The sequence below is a fragment of the Amphiura filiformis genome, chromosome 5 (assembly GCF_039555335.1).
Source record: "Amphiura filiformis chromosome 5, Afil_fr2py, whole genome shotgun sequence".
Taxonomy (NCBI): domain Eukaryota; kingdom Metazoa; phylum Echinodermata; class Ophiuroidea; order Amphilepidida; family Amphiuridae; genus Amphiura; species Amphiura filiformis.
The window spans coordinates 26501620-26521961 of NC_092632.1; positions in this window are offsets into that span (position 1 = coordinate 26501620).

Here is a 20342-nt window from a genome sequence, read left to right on the forward strand (position 1 = left end):
GTGTAACTATTTACAAATCCCCCAATCATGACAATGAAAATAGATATGAAGTGGAACGGCCGTAACGGGTTGTACTTGCCTTAATATGTTCACAATTGGTAAACATATAATGGTTTTAGTTATGCTGTCGACTTTTGAAAAATTACAAAGTTGGGTACAGATTGTTGGGTTTGACTCATTCTAAACAGAGCTTTTAACTTGCACTCGGCTCATTTTCACTTCAATTTTTGTCAGCCTTTATTCCTCTCAAAGTTCAGAAGAGTATGTTAACTGCTGACGCTGACGGAAACTGTGGAATTTCTTTTCAAGAGTCTCTATAGAGTTGATAGTGAATGGACCATGCCCATTTAGCTGAAGAGGTCCTTCAAATATCCACACTGGTGATACACAATCTTTGTCATCTTGGCGGGGCCAGAAGAACATGTTGGAGAGAGGATCACTTCTTAGAAATTTAATCCTGTAGTGATGCCCAACAACCTCATCACAAATGCAGGTGTTTAACACCGTCCAATGTAGTATGTTGGTGGGTTATCGTAGTACACACCATAATACTTGTCTCGCTCAATGTCATCATCTGAAAATAAGGAATGTAGAGGAGTTATCTATCACTTTTGTCAAAACAAATCCTTTTCGACTTTGGATTATCAACAGAGTTAAATAATGAGAAACTGTACACGATAATAATTTTAAAAAATTACCTTTCTGGTGACCCTTGGATGACCCCATATGACCCTAAAAATACCTTTAAAAATGTTGGCTCTAAATAGCACCTACATCCACTAAGTTTCATTGTCATACAACAGTTTTTAGTAATTTGACCTAAGATGACCCCTGGGTGACCTCAGATGACCCCACATGACCTTCGAAATTTAAACAGCAAGGAAGAACACAGATCCCCTTCCTACTGCTAAGTTTCATCATCATACACTCTACGGATCTTTAGATATTGTGCCAACAAGGTTTGTAACGTACGGACGGACAGACAGACAGACGCAAAAGTGACCGCTATGTCTCTTCCTGAACAAAGTCCAGGCGAGACAAAAAAGGCAATCTATAACCCCCCTATTTTTTGATCAAAAATTCTGTGACCCCCCTGGTATTTTTGGAACCCCCCTTTCGAAGAAAATGATAGCCCCTTAGGCCTAATGCTGGTTAAATAATGGACCAAAATTCATTAATTTTTAGCTTAAAAACATTCAATATTTTGAATATTTGAACTCCAAATAAATGAAATTGACCTCTACCCCCATGACCCCCAGACCTCACCCCTCAAATTTTATTTCAAATTCACACTGAACTCATATTTAACTGGAAATTTTTAATGTCTGTCAAGAATCTCACGTACGCAATCTACCTGGTCTACCGTGTCAGTCAAAACAAACGTACGCAAGCCAAAAAGCTGTGTCTAGACTAATTAATTATTGCCAACAATCCCAAACACATCATAAATAAAAAGGTTGTACGTCTATGTAACGGATGTTAAAAAACAAGCAAATCTATTATTTAATATAATATATAATATAAATAATCAGAACAAACTTCTGTCAAAATGTTACGTACATCAGAAAAGTCTGTCAAAATAGTAACGTACGAAGTACCGAGTCTGTCATAAACATTCATGACATTCGTAACTGTAATTTGCAAACGACTTTGAATTACAGTCGAAAGTGCTATTTATATTTCTTCATTCAACGTCTAAAACATATCTACATATTCTATAATTACTGATTTACGTTTTTAATTAAAAATCAAGCGTATAATATACTTACGTACGTAATATCTTGTGTACGTTATGATTTAGAAGCACGATTGACAGCCGACACTCGAGTGATGTTTAGCCGCCATTGATGCGGTCGCCAACCAAGAAGTGATGACGTATCGATGTCTGGGCACTTGTTTAATTACGTCATGCAGCTTACATCGACACCAGAGGAAGGAAAGGGGGAAAATGGGTGGATTCTTGCGTACGTAACTATTTGACGGACATTGATAAAGATTTTTTTAAATTGTGATAATTTTGTAAAAAGGAATTATTGTTTGAAACTGGACATTTAGGATTCAAGAAGGACATGTTTTTATTTTTCTATTGGCCATTTTATAAGCTTTTAGAAGACCTTGTACTTCCGACTTGTGTTTGACAGACGTCATAACGTACGCAAGGGTAAATTTCAAATCTCACTTTTTTATATAATAATTTGACTTAAGGTGGTATTGGATGCATTTTCTAGAAATTAGGAAATGCTTTGAGCATGTTTTAAACAGATTAATTCAGCAGGGTAAAGTACACTGATCAATATGCCTTTTGTTTGGAGCAAATCGGACATACGGTTTCCATAATACATCAATTTATATGTTCTTTGTATCCTATTGTTTTTGTCAATAATCAATATAGTTAATGAGCATAAAAGGACTGCAAAGGCTCATTAATATGTAATTTTTGCCAATATTTTGCTAAAATTCAATGCATAAATGTTTAGGGTACTTTTATTTTGCATACTTTTGCCCTGAAACTTGGTCAAAGTGTTTCTAATATGTTCTAATGTATCATATAGTGAAGCCGCCCTCTAATTTGCATATTTGCATAATTAATGAGCTAATTTGCATAAATGCTAATTAATTATGCAAATATGCAAATTAAGGGGCGGCTTCATTATATAATACATTAGAACACATTAGAAACACTTTGACCAAGTTTCAAGGCAAAGGTATGCAAAATGAAAGTACCCTGAACATTTATGCGTGGATTTTTAGGAAAATATTGGCAAAAATTATATGTTAATGAGCTTCTCCAGTCATTTTAGCTCATTAACTATATTGATTATTGATAAAAACAATAAGATATAAAGAAAATATAAATTGATATATTTTGAAAACCGAATGTCCGATCTGCTTCAAACAAAAGGCATATTGATAAGTGTGCTTTGCTCTACTCAATTAATCTGTTTAAAACAAGATTAGAGCACTTTCATAATGCCTCCAACACCACCTTAAGAGTCATATTTATGGTTTATTTTTTAATTTAATTGGTATTCTTTTGATCCACCTAAAACACAAATCTTTTGGAATTTATTACAGAAAGTTATGATGCTGGAAAAAGCAAGGTCAAAGCATGTTACAAATTTGAGGTGTGAAAATGGGTTTTTTCGAACATGTTTTTCCTCTTTTCTTTTTTTCTCGGCAAAGAAATGCACTCAAACTGTTTATACCGTACTATATATTTATTACTTTAACTTGTGTTAATAAAAACAACTAACTTTATTCTTTAAGTTAATGACAATAAACAACTGAATATATATAGCCATGTGTAATATGACACCTTAGCATATTTTAAGCCACATGCTAGTCGGTAAGCTTAAAACATGGTCCGAGTGTCGGTCGCATTTCTCGAATGCTGGTGAAGGCTGACCGGTGTAGTGACAATCTTATACATGCATCAGTTTTGTGTCTGTAGCCGCTTTTTGCTAAGAAGTCTTCACAAAGATATTTTATTATTCAAGTTAGTTACAATATTTATCAAGATTCTGATGTTACACTGGTCCACATATTGTGACACAATGTATTAGACTGTGTCTCTCTAACTATTACCTCACACTCAAGCACCAATTCTTTATTAAAAGAAAAAAGTGAATATACTGTTATCTTTTTATTTGGGACAAAGGGTCCAAGAAACTGATCGCAAAAGATCATAGAATTCTCAAAGCTCATTGAGTTTCCTCACCCACCTTAAACCACTGTGCCCTAGCCCTGCAAACTTGCGGTCACCTCATAGGAATTAGGGCCTAAATTCACAAAAGTGCATGTCAGTCAAGCAATACGCAAAGCGCAGTTTGTTTGCTATTCTATATCAATCCACGATCCTGCCAATTATAAGCTGATGCAGAGTATTTATTTTGTGATAACGCACTTCAGCTGCCACCTTCAAAGGATCCAAGGGTGGTTTGGAATTATTGTTGGGGTCTTTCTTACATTTTTTTTGGGTCTTTGGCTTTCTTGGCAATAAGTTGGATTTTGTACAGTTGTCTGTCGTTAACGAGTATGCAACTAAACTTTGCTGTATCTTTTGAATCTTTGATGAGTTCAACCTAGAATAAAATAGAAAAATGTTCAAAGAATGTTTATATGAAGTTGCTACAGAAACTATGTTATTCATGAGAAATAAATTAAGGGCAGGTATTGAAGTGAAAGTTATGAACAAGCAACACTTTTGTACATTGTATATACAAGCTTTCACTCAAGAGAAATAGAACATATCAGACTATAGCAACAAATGCTGTTTTATATAGTGTATCAATAAATTTGGGATTAAAAGAACGCTGAAAACATCCAAACTATTGTCCTGTAAAATAAATGTAAAAACCCACCAAACTGCAGTAACTGCCACATCTAAAATGAGTGGGTGGTATCATATTTTTCACTCTGGTCATTTAGTTTAGGTTTTTGAATGTATCATTGGAATTGAAGAAGATATGACAGTAAATTTGGTTATCAAATAGGAGCTTCATATTGCAAATATGTTGATATTATTATGAATAAATTTTCTAGTAACTAAATTACTTGGTGAATTTTTTTCCACCTGGTCAAAACTTAAGGGAAGGAGTATGAACGTTTGGACAGTATTTATTGTGGGACATTAGAGCACATCAGACATAACGAATTGCATTCTGAATACGAAGAATGTCCTTCTGATATCAAATAATTTTGATTTTTTGAAATTCGCAATGTAATACACATTTTATGGCAAATCATTAAATATTGATATTTTTGATATTTAACAGTACTTGAAGTAAACTTTATAAATCTGATGATTTATACTTAAAGTGTATGTAGGTGGGATGAAAAGCCGACGATCAATTGAAAATTTTGACCTTTCGTATTGAAGATATGGATTTTTTTTCCTAAAACACCCCAAAAAAATAGGTCATTTGGGGGAAAAAATCCATATCTTCAATATAAAAGGTCAAAATTTTCAATTGATCGTCAGCTTTTCTTCCCAGCTACATACACTTTAAGAATATATCATTAGATTTATAAAATTTATTCGAGGACTGTTATATATCAAAATTTGAAAAATATCAAATTTTAATAATTTGTCATAACATTTGTATTATATCGTGAATTTCAAAATATGAAAATTATTTGATATCAGAAAGACATGCTTTGTATTCAGAATGCAATTCGATACGTTTGAGGTGCTCTCATGTCCCACAAAAAATACTGTTGAAACGCCATAAACGCTCATTCTAGATCCCTTAAGGGCTGGGGTATGAACGTTTGGACAGTATTTATTTTGGGACATTAGAGCACATCAGACATATCGAATTGCATTCTGAATACGAAGAATGTCATTCTGATATCAAATAATTTTGGTTTTTGAAATTGCAATTTAATACACATTTTATGGCAAACTTTATAAATCTGATGATTTATACTTAACGTGTATGCAGGTGGGATGAAATGCAGACGATCAATTGAAAATTTTGACCTTTTGTATTGAAGATATGGATTTTTGTTCCCAAAACACCAAAAAAAAAAAATTAGGTCGTTTTGGGAAAAAATCCATATCTTCAATATGAAAGGTCAAAATTTTCAATTGACTGTCGGCTTTTCCTCCCTGCTTCATACACTTTAAGAATATATCATTAGATTTATATAATTTACTTCGAGGACTGTTATATATCAAAAATTTGAAAAATATTACATTTTTATAATTTGTCATAAAATTTGTATTATATTGTGATTTTCAAAAATGAAAATTATTTGATATCAGAAAGACATGCTTCAGTATTCAGAATGCAATTCGATAGGTCTGAGGTGCTCTCATGTCCCTACAAAAAATACTGTTGAAACGCAATAAACGCTCATTTTAGATCCCTTAAACAACCTAGAACAAGAAATGTCTTTAAAAAAGACAATGCCTCCAAGATACCAATGGGCACCTTTTGTTATTAGTTAAGGAGACACTTATAATGCTAGCTTTAAGGTAACGCTATTGGATATAGATTTTTGTCTGATTAAATATGTGAGCCCATTCTCTCCTGATTACAAGACTGAAAATTTTATTTTAATCGGATATTCGGTTACCAAAATATGGCCTGTCAAAATGGCTTTCTTTTATTTTTGTTATGCAATGTTGTCAGGTAGGCCTTATTTTCTAATTATATATGCAAGAGTTATACAAAGTAAAATGTTCAGATCGGCTACAAAATAAGATATAAAACCCATGGATGCCTTTGGCAAATTTCCATTTGCATAATTAATTTGGGCCCTAATCAACTTTTCTAATAAGTGGCCCTGATTAATTATGCAAATTGAAATTTGCCACAACGCAACCGTAATCTTGTAGTATAGTGTGTGTTCTACCCATGTAGGCCTACCATGCCTCAGTGCCATAGCTCTTTTAATTGTATCTGATTATCTGAAATCTTTACTTTGCATAATTCATGCATGTAATTAGAAAATCATCTGGCAACTGGACTTGTCAAAAATATAGAAAATAAAAAGAAAGTTGTTGCCAATTTTTGGTTTTGGTTTCGCGCCATTTTGACAGGCCATATCTCAAGAACCGAATGTAATCTACAGGGCATAAGCTTTAAGTACTATAGTAGGCCTATTATTTAAATAGAAAGAAAATCTAAATTTGTGCATTAGCTAATAGGGCCACGGTCACCTAAAGTCACCTTGCAGATAATTCTGATGTATGAAATAAGACCTTCAAACTTTCAGATATGAAGAGTTCCAGATGCAGGCAGCCGGTTCTGGTTTTTAAAAGATAGGCCGAAGTTGTATCAAGAGTCATTTCTTGTGGATTTTTTGACTGAAAATTACAATTGTAACGTTTCAGAGTAACAAATTTTCAGTATCAGATTCTTTTATGCTTGTTTATTACATTTTGTATTCAGGACTAAAATAATATTAATATTATTATATTTAGGGGGTCTTTTCATAGGCCATTACTTTTTTGTATGTGTAATTGAATAAAAAATCAAAAACATTATTGTTTTGTTTTCTTTCCTTCATTTGTGCTTTGTTTTGCATCGAAAGGGCCAATATCAACACCTTGTTTGTAAGAAGTATTGTGTGGGGAAAGATGATTCTTGCATTTTATTTTTATTTTATCTTAACAAACAAAAAGCAAATTTCTCAGTCATAGTCTTAAAACATTCATTGGTATGCATACAAAAATATTGCAACAGTACTCAGTAGAATGTAAAAACTGACATACATACCACCAACATGACCAACCACGCATGGGAAGCAAATACTTTAAAAGCGAATTATTCGAATTATATCAGCGCAATAAAATTGCAATACTTTAGTACATGTATTTTAACAGCAATGAAGCCGGCCATAGGCGCGGCTAGGCGCATCATAGTTGAACACGGCACAGCACATACATCTCGTATGCAGAGAAATCAAATAGCTAGCCGGTCTTTTCAATCCCATCATTTCAACCTATTATTATGATGTGACACGCATGCACGATGATTGCGGCCTAGTCGAGCCTAGCATGCATGCCAGTCGGCCTGCTGACTCACCGCGTATTAAATGACACAAAAATACCTCAAATTTTGCACAAAACAATCCATGATGTCAAATTATCACATCCAAAGTGTCGCCATGAGCGTCAGCTTCAACTTCTCCAGCCAAAGTTTTTGCATTGATAATCAGGTTTCATGTAATCATGAAATTAAACCTTGTTTAATGTGTTTTCCCATTGCCACACACAGCATAACGGTTGTCCGACTTGATTTCTACGATATTGCTGATGTGATGAGGCTACAACCCATAAAGCTCCATAATTAAATACCGAATTAAAAATACTAGTTTGCGTCTGACGCGTCATGACAAAGCGGCGCCGTGATTGGTTGCTGACCTGCGCAGTATGGCATTTTTGGTCTGGTTGACAGGACGGCATACGCAAGCTAGTCTTTTAATTCGGTCTTCAATTATACAACATATGAGTTTGAAAAAATTCTAATGCATAATTCATGAGCTTGATAGACTCGCACCATTGGCGCCACGTGCTAGGTGTTTCTAGAATCCCTATAGAATAAGATTAATTTTAATGCTAATTTATTGCACATGCTGAGGAAGCGTGATTACCTTTTTGAACATTCGGAAATGGCGATAGGCGAATTTATGTATGGCGCAAAGTGGTGGGGGATATATATTGGGCTCTCGATATTGGGCGGAAATTAGAGTACTTGTCAGAATATAAATTTGTACAATCGGCCTACATGCCGCGCAATGTGCGGCATTTTAGGTGTAAATTTCAAATCATACTACCTCCTGGCGGAGGCAGAAAAACATTCAATGTAGCTTTGAGGTACATAGTGTATTGAAACGAAATGTTACCCCAACATTTCTGTGGTTGTCAACTCGCCTCATTGAGCGTGGAATGTTCGCTGCATAGAAGCGTGATCGCTAGATACAGCATTCACGCTGGATTGAGCGGGTGGTCCCGACTGTCTGATCTCTATCTCTGCAAAAGTAACAATCCAGAATATTTAGGTGCTGGATACCATCCCTAGCAGAAATTCTATACAGCAAGAAGTGTATCAAAGTGTATTAAAACTGTATCAAACGGCAATTTGATACAGTTTTGATATACAAAGGTGTATTGAAAATGTATCAACTGAAAATATAGGGTATCAAAACTGTATCAAATACCACCTAACTGTATCAAAATGTATCAAAAGTGTATCGAATTTGAACTTAGTTAATTTTGGCCATGCTTGTGGTGTATCAAAAGTGTATCAAATTGGACTTTGCAGTTTTTTAGTGTATGTAAAGTGTATCAAAATGAACTTAGTTCATTTTTGGTGCTTAGATGTATATCAAAAGTGTATTAAATTGGACTTGGTCAAATTCTGGCTGCATACAGTGTATCAAAAGTGTATTAAATTGGACTTTGCCTGTTTTTAGTGTATGTAAAGTGTATCAAATTGAACTTAGTTAATTTTTGGTAGCTAGAGGTATATCAAAAGTGTATCAAATTGGACTTAGTCAAATTCTGGCTGCATACAGTGTATCAAAAGTGTATTAAATTGGACTTTGCCTGTTTTTTAGTGTATGTAAAGTGTATCAAATTGAACTTAGTTAATTTTTGGTGGCTAGAGGTATATCAAAAGTGTATCAAATTGGACTTGGTCAAATTCTGGCTGCCTACAGTGTATCAAAAGCGTATTAAATTGGACTTGGTTTATTTTGGGTGGCTAGAGGTATATCAAAAGTGTCTCAAATCGGGCTTTCATAAACTGACCTTTTGTAGTGTATCAATAACTGATCACATGTCTGGATAAGGTCATGTTTTTTATACTGGGCACCTAAAAAGGGTGGCTTTGTTGCATTCTTACTCATCAAGACGTGTTTACATGCATGTAGCTTGTTTATTTGATATTTATTATGAGCTTGTTTAGTACTATTTTTTTCCTTAGACATTGGTCTTTCAATTTCTGAAACAAAAATTTATGATTTGTACTAATTACTGTAACTCGTTAAGTCTAATTAGTCAGGGGTGGCTCATGTGGTGGAGGATCATGTGGTGGAGGATCACAATGCTGTACAATGGTGATCCTCCGCCACATGATCTTCAATAAACATTGATGGATTTCTACTTGTTTCTGTACTTGATCTCAGCCAAGTGATATCATGTTTAGCATTCATTGCCTCAGTATTTGTTAATTAGACAATTAAAAATTACTAATTACTTGTTGCTACATTAATAAAGTTTGTTGCCTCTATGTATTTGAATAGGGATTTAATGTAGGCAACATTCAAAAGGGTGCTATGGACAAACGAAACATGATAAAAGACTCAAATTTCCTAAGCAGACCTTGGTTGTGATCCTCTTTACTTCAGTAAACTAAAAACTAGTAAAACATAGAAAGTTTGCGACAAATCTGAAAGAGCGCCCTCATGCTCACTTTTGATCCAAAAAGTCCATTTTTAGCGAAAATGCTTTGTCGAATTCTCTTTTAATTTTCAAAACTGGATTGTTTAGCTTATTTTACATCTAGTTACATGCCTCAATCATGAAAATTTGCATCTCCAGTGCCAGATAAGGGGTGTTTTGAAGAAATTTATATAAATATTGATACTTTTTTGACCACCCTATATTTACATAATTGAAGTACTTGACCGCTAAAAGTTCCATATGGCTAGGTGGGCAATTAAGTTAACTATATATTAAACATGTGTCAAAACTTTACATTATCAATGTACGTCATGGGGTGACACCCCTAACTGAATTAATATTTTCATCCTTATTTTGCTTGGTACACCCTGTATATTATATGGGTCACCCTGTATAATGACTCCCATTGTATCGTTTCTGAAATCGTCTGAGTATATGCTCTCAGAATATATATACTTTTATTGGGTTCTAATGTAAACATTTGAAGTTATAGTACCAAACCTGTAAAAGCACGTGATTTGTTTGAAAAATACACATGCAACGCAACTGGTGCCCAACATAAAAAACATGACCATAATGACTCATCATTTTCAAATTTGCCCATGTGGCATGCATGCAGTTAACACCAGGATTTGCATTTGGAAATGTACTGTATTTTAGAGCAAATTATGGTGTTTTATTTATCATGATGAAGATACAAACATGCTTGTAGACTGCACATTAGGTTACAACGTAGTTGTAATCAGGGACTGTGATTAAAGAGGAAATATCTGACTTTGTTCTGATAAGGTAAGCTTACTATATATTATATATAGGACCTCTATGTATATGTATTTTAAAGCATGAATATAGCACATGCCTGTATAGTAGCTCTTTTTGTTATTGGTAGCCTTTTTGTCTCTTTATTGAGGGTAACAACTTCAGTGACAAGCACTGCTTTCCAAGCAGGCCCTCTGATGTATGTATGTTCCATTTTGGTTGGGTTTTGCTTCTTTTTTGCAATACTTTCTCACACATTTATCCTATTGCGTTGTAATTTTGAATGTTGATAGGGGAAGTGCATTGAGCTGCTCCGTGATGGGGGAAAGTGCTAGAGGTCAGCATTGGCAGTAGAGGACGGTGTTGAATTTGAGCTTGATTAGACTAATTTCAAAATTTGAACCTTTGACCCCTTCACTTTGGGGTCATTAATGTTTGCAAATATGTTTAGATCATGTAAGGATAATTCTTGTTGAATTTGAGCTTGATTGGACCAATTTTGAAATTTGAAAAACTGTATTAAAAGTGTATAAAAAACTGTATCAAAAGTGTATAAAAACTGTATCAAAAGTGTATAAAAAACTGTATGAAAAGTGTATCAAAAACTATCAAAAGTGTATCAAAAAAAGTATCAAAAGTGTATCAAAAAACTATCAAAAGTGTATAAAAAACTGTATCAAAAGTGTATCAAATGGCATGTATCAAAAATAGGGCGGTCCCGCTGGCCAGCATTAGAATTAGAACGCTGATTTGATACAGTGACATATTTGATACATTTTTGATATAATTATATATAAAATGTGTATAAAATGAAAGGATAAGAATTTCAATGCTAATTTGATACAGTTTAAATTGGAACGCTGATTTTATACAGTGACATATTTGATACACTTTTGATATAATTGTGTATGAAATGAAAGGATCAAAATTTCAGTGCTAATTTGATACAGTTTAAATTGGAACGCTAATTTGATACAGTTTAAATTGGAACCCTGATTTTATACAGTGACATATTTGATACACTTTTGATATAAATTATGTATGAAATGTGTATGAAATTAAAGGATAAAAATTTCAACGCTAATTTGATACAGTTTAAATTGGAACCCTGATTTGATACAGTTACATATTTCATACACTTTTGATATAATTATGTATGAAATGTGTATGAAATGAAAAGACCAAAATTTAAATGCTAATTTGATCAGTTTAAATTGGGCACGCTTATTTGATACAGTTACATATTTCATACACTTTTGATATAATTATGTATGAAATGTGTATGAAATGAAAGGATACAAATTTCAACGCTAATTTGATAGTTTAAATTGGAACCCTGATTTGATACAGTTACATATTTCATACACTTTTGATATAATTATGTATGAAATGTGTATGAAATGAAAGGATAAAATTTGAACACTAATTTGATACAGTTTAAATTGGAACCCTGATTTGATACTGTTACATATTTGATACACTTTTGATATAATTATGTATGAAATGTGTATGAAATGAAAGGATAAAATTTGAACACTAATTTGATACAGTTTAAATTGGAACCCTGATTTGATACAGTTACATATTTCATACACTTTTGATATAATTATGTATGAAATGTGTATGAAATGAAAGGATAAAATTTGAACACTAATTTGATACAGTTTAAATTGGAACCCTGATTTGATACAGTTACATATTTGATACACTTTTGATATAAATTATGTATGAAATGTGTATGAAATGAAAGGATAAAATTTGAACACTAATTTGATAGTTTAAATTGGAACCCTGATTTGATACAGTTACATATTTCATACACTTTTGATATAATTATGTATGAAATGTGTATGAAATGAAAGGATAAAATTTGAACGCTAATTTGATACAGTTTAAATTGGGCAGCTTATTTGATACAGTTACATATTTCATACACTTTTGATATAATTATGTATGAAATGTGTATGAAATGAAAGGATACAAATTTCAACGCTAATTTGATAGTTTAAATTGGAACCCTGATTTGATACAGTTACATATTTCATACACTTTTGATATAATTATGTATGAAATGTGTATGAAATGAAAGGATAAAATTTGAACACTAATTTGATACAGTTTAAATTGGAACCCTGATTTGATACTGTTACATATTTGATACACTTTTGATATAATTATGTATGAAATGTGTATGAAATGAAAGGATAAAATTTGAACACTAATTTGATACAGTTTAAATTGGAACCCTGATTTGATACAGTTACATATTTCATACACTTTTGATATAATTATGTATGAAATGTGTATGAAATGAAAGGATAAAATTTGAACACTAATTTGATACAGTTTAAATTGGAACCCTGATTTGATACAGTTACATATTTGATACACTTTTGATATAATTATGTATGAAATGTGTATGAAATGAAAGGATAAAATTTGAACACTAATTTGATACAGTTTAAATTGGAACCCTGATTTGATACAGTTACATATTTCATACACTTTTGATATAATTATGTATGAAATGTGTATGAAATGAAAGGATAAAAATGTCAACACTAATTTGATACAGTTTAAATTGGAACCCTGATTTGATACATCAGTTACATATTCAATACACTTTTGATCAGTGTTTACTCTCTCTGGAAATTGAGTGCGCCAAATGAAACATTTTCTTCCCAAATTGGCCCAATTTTGGCCCAGTAATTCCCTAATTGTAATTCACTAATTGTAATACAGCATTACAAATTTTTGTGAGACAAAAATAATTTTCACTGGGCCAAAATTGAGACATACGGCCTCTGAGTAAACACTGCTTTTGATATAAATTATGTATGAAATGTGTATGAAATGAAAGACTAAAATTTTCAACACTAATTTGATACAGTTTAAATTGGAACCCTGATTTGATACAGTTACATATTTGATACACTTTTGATATAATTATGTATCAAATTTGTATGAAATGAAAGGATACATTTCATTTGAAACTTTTTTGATACATTATCTTGGCATTTGATACACTTTTTGATATGTATAAAATGTGTATGCAATGTTAATTTGATACAGTTTTGATACATAAAAGTGTATGAAATACTTTTTATTTCATACATTTTTCATACGTATCAAAAGTGGTGTATCAAAAGTGTATCAAATTTCAGCCAGGGTAAGTCTGGTTTTGATGTTACTCTATGCTAACATGTATTAAGATCTTGCATTATCTCAAACATATTAAGATAAAACTGTATTTTGGTCCCATTAGCAAATGGAAGATTTGGCAGATAGTGTGTTGGTGTTAAACAGATATGTCCTGAATTGAGTGGGGGAGGGATTAGTTGTCAGTAACATGATGTATTAAGCCCATTAGTTTCAAGTGTTTGAAAAGTTCTTTCTCACCGTTGCAGTGCAAAGAATAACATATTTTGATTATTATAAAGGCTTAGAAATTAACATAATATACTTTCAGCTGTAGCCTACAGGTCAAAATATAGTAAAAACAAAAGCAACTGAATATGACCTGTTTGGTTGTGGTACAGTAACCGCAACACCTTAATAACCAGAAGACCTAATATAGACCTGCAAGTGCAATGTATGAATTCCCTGATGTACAGGTGCATGTGATCATAAAAGATAGGAGCTATACAATGTACAATGTAAGGTTCACTTCAAGTTCAGTAGTGACATGTTTTGTTTTTTTTTTTTGCTGGGTGCAGAATCGAATTGCATGCATACATACATGCACACATAGAAGGGTGGTTTGTTAGCACACTTGCAGTGCAAAAAGGTATTGACATCACTACCAAACTTGAGGTAAACCAAAGAATAGCATCTGTATGCTCAAAATGGTAGCTCACCTAACTGGAAAAAAACCAGGCTATAGGTTGACCTCTTGCGGGTGATTTTCCATTGCAACAGAATGTAATGCAGGGCTAATTTCCCACTAACATATTCCACAGCGGCTACGATTTGATACAGGATCTTCCACTGAAGAAAATACCAAGGAGAACGAAGCCCTGAACAAAGCAGAAAATCAAAGCTAAGAGCCAAAAACACTGTGAACTGAAAACATGACATCTGTTGCAAAAGGAAATCGCCTGACAAGATGTTGGACTTTGCAGCCTGGTCTGTAGAGTGTTGAATTACTTATTTTGTCAAGTTGCATATTTCTCTTAAAAATAATACTTGTCAAAAGTCTCATTATTTCATGTAAAACACATTCAATATATGGATCCTGGCTTCTAAAACTTATATCAGAATTTTGACCAAAATTTTTCCCACAGAAAATAACAAAAGGATAGAATAACTTCTGAAGCTGTATCTATTGTTATACAATATTACATTGTGGGAAGGAATTTTGGTCAAACTGACTTCCAGTAGAGAAACCCAGGATCAACATATTGTTGCAATGTTTTAATAGAGGCCGTCAGCCTTTCGCCATCTTGTGGGTACAAATGATCTGTGTGTTCATGCGTCGGACACTACGCGCAGGGCGCAGCTTGCCACGCAGCTGTTATCGCGCATTAACGCGGTGATTTTGCTGCTCACGCATGGAGATCGAACGACCATCACAGCGTGTACCCACAAGATGGCGGCATATGACGTCACGCTGACGGCCTCTATTGTTTTTTTCTTTTTAAATAGATCTAAATATAAAAAGCACATCACATAAAATGAGTCATTTTTTCCAAGAGATATGAAAGGAAGTCAAATTCTAATGAATTTAATTGTTTCAGTATAATGAAAATAATCAAACCTGGGGTGACAAAAAAAAAAACGTTTTTAACAGGCCGACTGACTCAGATTTTGCATTTTGAGAGAATTTTTTTTAATTTGGATAAAATCATGTAAAATCAGAAGGCTGAATATTTTGCAACTGATGACTCATTTTTCAGATATTAAGAACAAATATAATTGCACCACAAAGTGAAGACCATTCATAAAACTGTCAATTATTGTTATATTTATATAATTTATTCTGTTAAGAAACAAAAGCAAACTTTTTCACGTTACAAAGTACAATAAAAATGTGTATAAAATGCATAAATATATATTTCTGTAACTAAGTACCTAGGCAAGTTTCATTCTCAACATTTGTATATGCAAACAATACAAGTTTGTTATAAATTTGAAATGTTAATAATTTGTTATCAAAAGAAGACTTTGTCATTTTATTAAGACTCGGTGTTTATAAATGAGAGCCCAAACTTCAGAATCAAGCAAAAAGAGATGTGAACAAATCCTTTCATTGCTCTCCCTTCCACCCCCACCCCTTCTCAATTACTGGTCCATTTTGGATACTACATTTTTAGCTACAATTGTCTCTCAAACCCTCTTGTATAAGAATGTGAAATCCATTCTAGTACATAGCCCTGGGACTTTTATACAGGATAGCATGTTTGCAAAATGTTTGAGAGACCAACCTTTTGCCTTTAGGAATCGGATAGCAACGTTGCACAGTATTTTCGTGGGACCTGAGAGCATATCGCGTCGGACATATCGAATTGCATTATGAATACGAGAAACATCCTGATGATATCAAATAATTGAAATTTGCGATATAATACAAATTTTATGGCAAATTATTAAAATTTGATATTTTTGATATTTAACAGTTCTTGAAGTAAAATTTATAAATGTTAATGGGATGAAAAAGTCAACCATCAATTGAAAAATTTTACCTTTCATATTGAAGATGTATACATTTTTTCCCCAAAAAAGACCTAAATATTTTTGATGTTTTGGGGAAAAAATCTATATCCTCAATACGAAAGGTCAAAATTTTTGTATGATACAGCTTTTCATACCAGCTACATACACTTTAAGTACCGTATTTCGTCAAATAGTCACCCCCCCCCCTCAAATAAATGCCCCCCACCACTTTTTTCAACCAAGATGTTTAAACAATGCCGATATTTCCATGCCATCTTATGTAGTAAGCTTACCAAGTTCCCCACATGGTCAATAATAGCGTCAATAATTGGCGAAAATCTGGATTGGAAACCCAGAAGTCGGTGTTTCTAGTTCATATTTCATTATTTTAGCGTTTTTTATCGTTCTAAAATTGACCTTGAATAAATGCCCCCCTTGGGAAAATGTAACGCCCCCCGGGGGCGTTTATTTGACGAAATACGGTACATATCATTAGGTTTAAATACAATTTACTTCACTTCAAGGAGTGTTTAATTTCAACAAAAAAATTAATATGTTATATCACAAATTTCAAAAAAATCAAAATTATTTGATATCCTCAGGACATTCCTCATTTTCAAAATGCAATTTGAAATGTCTGATGTGTTCTCAGGTCCCAAATATGTGAAAATGTCGCTATCCGAGCCCTTACCTGGCAGGTCTGATCTACTTGGACCAAAGTAAAATTACCAGCTTGCTTAATCTCTGGCATTCTTGCTAATGAAGTTACTGAACTTTTTATATGTCCATTTTCTTATGTTTTATGCTCCATATTTATCTTAATTTAATTATTGCTGACTTTAGTCAGATTGGTGCATATCATGTCACATATGTGACTGGACACTACGAATCAGCCGTAAAGTCGGCCCGGTCAATTTTGTTTTATTTTGTGTTTAGAAAACATATATCATAAGATTTAAAATAGTATATCATTTGACTTCAAACGATATCCAGAAGCGTGGTTATGGTTTGTTGAACTTTGCTCCTTCAACAAAATTGTACCTTTTTTCATTCTACATGTGTCTCTTTTTCCACATTGCTGGTAATAAAGTCATAATTGCCGGTCATTTCAAATCACCCCCAAGTAAACAATACATTACATTATTATTGTAACCCACCACTTGAATAGGATTTAGCCAAAGCAAACAAAGACTAGTTTAATGATTCTACATGTAGAAGATTATTATCCTCTTCAGTAATAGGATTATTGATTCAGTGGTTTAAACCCTATCATATGAGAAACATGTCGCGCCTAATTGAGACACCTATGAATACGACCTTCATGCACATTTGCACTGTATCTCAGAATACAATTTGCCAAGTTGATGGCTCATTCGTAGTGTCCACTCACATATTATAGTGAATCAGTTTTTTTAATACTGTAAATGTTTATTAAATACATCTAACAAAGTAGCAATTGAATTTGGATGTCAGTTCAGGGAATTTAGAATTTACAATAATTATATAATTTTAACAATGACACAAAAGTATTGTCAACATCCAGCTCAACACAAGTTGGCTCAATAATGTCATATTTCACACACATTTTCTAGACATACTGAATTCTCTATAATAAGTATAATTACCCCACATGCCATCCATAGGAATAAATGGATTTCATCTGGAATACTCTTTTGAGGCTTGGGAATGTACCACAAAATCCTTAAAATGTAACTAGGTGTTTCAAACCCCATAAAAAATAAGTAGTGGTCAAAATAACAGCAATTATTTTATAGATAAGAAACATAACCCAGTGCTGTACGGTGCGACCATTTTAGTCGCATTGGCGACTAGATTTTTTTCTGATGCGAATAAACCTTCAATCCCTGGTGCCAATGCCGACCAACTGTTAAAGCTTTTAATTCCCAGCAAATAGTATATCATCGGTCAAAAGTTTTGATCAAGATGGCGTCATAGTCAAATTGAACTTTGAATTTATTGAACTTTTTCAGAACAAGAAGGAGGATGGAACAATAAAATCAGGGAATCCAACAGCTATTGATACTCTTGATGACGCTAATAGAACTAGTGGTGTTATGTAAGGTCATGGAACTGGAAATGGAAGTAACTTGAACGTAGATTTAAACCATTGTGGCAGAATGACTTCGAGCGGTTGGAATACGAGTTGGCGCCTCTTACTTGGGAGCAAAATTTGGACGCCTAAATTTATAAAGTTAGGAGCCATTGGATCCTCAATCAGTTTTGGCACCGTACAGCACTGACATAACCCTCTCGCTCTACTAAAATTAAATTTGTTTTATGGCTTCATTGATCATTTGACTTGTTCCCTCTTACACTCTTACAGACACAATTTTCAGATAGGTTTAAACCTGAATTCAGCTTTTTATTATGTTACCAAAATGTACGAGATTTGTTTATTTTCAGTCCTTCATGGATTGTTTTGCTAAATTCCATGTCTTATTTTATGTTCTTCCACCATCTTGAAGTTTTTCATTACAGTTGACTGCTATTATGCAAGTGTTGACCCTAATAAAATTACAATAGCGTTGTTACTTTTAGTTGAAACATGTCAACTGGATCAAAAGCATAATCCCCAATCTTTATTTTTGCATATAAATGAGAATGAGATCCATCAATAAGACAATTCCATACACAACAAATATTTAGCAGCTGCTCCACACAAATTACTTAGAACAATTATTTTAAAAATATGAAAACAAACACAACTTTCCTTCTAATAATATAATGGAGAAAATATCATAACATGAATGAACAGCATCAAATGTGAGCTGTGACCTTCATCACAAGTTTCAGATATTTTGATTTGAAATATGGACCACACCTCATTTAATTTTGGTTATGAAGAAAGCTGGGGGAAAAAGTTAATCCCCATAGAAAATTATTAAATGAATATTAAAAAGATTCAACTTTATAGACATTTTGACAATAGTTGTGGTTACATTCCTATAATAAACTATTGATGTCCTATAAACATAGCTATATTTAATTCTCTCATTTGAAAGCGACAGGTGTGTCCACAAGCATAACCAGTGAATGTAAACCAATGAAGCGATGTTGTTTCTAGCAGCCAGTCACTAAGGTCAGAGCTTCTGCAAAGTTCTCACACTCACACAATGCCTGGTATGTACACCTTTGTCCATGTGTCCGAGAATTAAATATACCAACAATAGTTTCATTTCATAGCAGTCACACCCTCCCCTTCCATGTCTGTAACAAAACCAGATGTAGTTCAAAATAGCATCAAAAGATCATAAGAAAAACAGTCAAAGTAATACCATGCATAAGGGGTATCTGGTACTAAGAGAGCCTACCATGTTGCCCCACTACCGTAAAGATTCGCCTAATGGCGCACTTGGGCTCCTTTGCCTTGGGGTAAATTTCAAAATGAGAGCCCCTCTGAAATCCAAACAAGAATTAAGATTCTGTGTCCTAATTTGTGCCCATCCACCACAAACTGGTCGTAAAGTCAGCATTTTCCATTTTGAGATACAATCAAAAACAGTATATGGATTTCTATGTAAAATATATTAGGAATTTGACCTTTCATGGACCATAACTTCACTTCCAGATGTCCGATGAAGCTGGTTGAGGTGTCATTTTAAAGCTGAAAGTGCATTCTTTCCCAATCTGCAATAAATAGAAAATGGTCTAGAGCCAACTTTACTACCACTTCGTGGTGGATGGTCACATTTGCTGGTGAGAATTTTACGGGAGGGCACTTTTAGGTTGTGCCTTATGTTATGTCAAGGGAGCCCATAGTGCCATTCTAAGGCAAACCTTTACGGTATCAAACTGGCTACACCTTCATGAGAGACTGCAGAGAATGAGAACTATTATGTCCTGGCATCGGCATCATATCAGCAAGCAAGCAATCGCATTATCACAACTTAAGACCTGGGTGGAATTCATCAGTGCCTTCCGGGTAAGTTCAGTTCTTGCTGCTACACATGCCATGTTTATTGCATAAAAATAACTGAATCATGCCTGGGTCACA